Below are 1,050 nucleotides of genomic sequence, written 5' to 3' on the forward strand. Positions count from 1 at the left end.
CAAATGACTTTTAAGGGGCCCTTCCATATTGTTAACCCCTACTTACCTACATGTATTTCACCCATCATTTTCAAAATCTCGGGGCCCTCAGGCTCGGATCAGGTGTCACTTCTCATCACCCCCCCCCCCCCCCTCGTGCACGTCCCTGATACTAATAAAAACAATTCTGACACTCAAGCCGTCGATACGAAGCAAGCTTTTTCCAACAAATAAGAAGGCTTCTTTCGGCGGTTCTGGTGTCTGACATTGACGGAGGTTCGAACTGGAAGGTGAATATGACCGTTAGTAGATAGAATATATCGCCATTGGCCATTCAATATCTAATCTACCAAGATTCATATTCGCTCTAGATTAATTGCTTTCATAAGGTTACAGCGTTATCGAACCTGAGTTTCAATTACATCCACAAATGCACTGCCAGAGAATCGCACACACTGGTTGTTCAATGGAAAAAAAAATCCTAGACCGGAAAGAATCAACTTCTCCACAAGATAGAACAAAATCCGACCTTAAAAGCCAAGCATTCCATTGACGGCTATTTGGTATAATCATCGCCGGTAATGACAGACCGCCTAATTAATTTCCCATTAAGTAGGCAATCCATCATTTCGCTGCAAGTTGTGCCTAAACAGCAGAAATGAAGTTCATTATTCTTTGTATTCTAATGACAGACAAAGAGCAGTGATCAAACTCGGTTTCCAACTGGTCCAACGAGTCTCACAGGAAAACCGACCCGTCGAGATTCGCTGGAACATTCAATGGATGCAGATTCAACCTTTCATCGTACGTAATCGATGATAGAGATTGAAACAAATTTTTTAGACAAAGCCAATTAATTAGAGAGTTACAGAATTGGAGATTCAAACAACTAAATAAAATGATAAATGGCATAGCACATTAGTAGAAAGATGCAGATGGACAGGCTAATGCACAAATTGAAATGCAGCAGAACACTTTCAGGTAGTCACAGTGGCGCAGCGAGGGGGGAGGGAACACCCGCCAAAGGCATTGGTTTTAACATGAATGCAAATTCTAATACAGTAGTTTTGT

Source organism: Uloborus diversus, chromosome 7, assembly GCF_026930045.1.
Source record: "Uloborus diversus isolate 005 chromosome 7, Udiv.v.3.1, whole genome shotgun sequence".
Taxonomy (NCBI): Eukaryota; Metazoa; Arthropoda; class Arachnida; order Araneae; family Uloboridae; genus Uloborus; species Uloborus diversus.